Genomic DNA, 228 nt, shown 5'->3' on the forward strand with positions numbered 1-228 from the left:
TTAGGGTTGGATTTCGAGGGAGCCCCCAGGCTCAGAGACCTCCTTTATAAAAAAGTAGCAATCATGAAATTGGTTTTATTATTAAAGAGAATCAACAAGGTGTGTCGGGGGGGGGGGAGGTCATAAAGCAGAAAGGTGGGGTGCCCCTCGCCATATCAAGGCGGTGCCCCACCCTTTGAAGAAAAATTGATATATTTGTTTTTCGAAGAAATGCGGCTCAACTTTCAC

General features: G+C 45.6%; 1 protein-coding gene across 1 annotated transcript in view; it reads right to left on the minus strand.

Moving 5' to 3' along the window:
- Positions 1-228, minus strand: part of LOC119592062 (ankyrin-1-like) — an 8,946-nt gene that overhangs the window by 3,114 nt on the left and 5,604 nt on the right. The gene's annotated exons all lie outside the window — the stretch shown is intronic.

Source organism: Penaeus monodon, chromosome 29, assembly GCF_015228065.2.
Source record: "Penaeus monodon isolate SGIC_2016 chromosome 29, NSTDA_Pmon_1, whole genome shotgun sequence".
In the NCBI taxonomy this organism is placed as follows: domain Eukaryota; kingdom Metazoa; phylum Arthropoda; class Malacostraca; order Decapoda; family Penaeidae; genus Penaeus; species Penaeus monodon.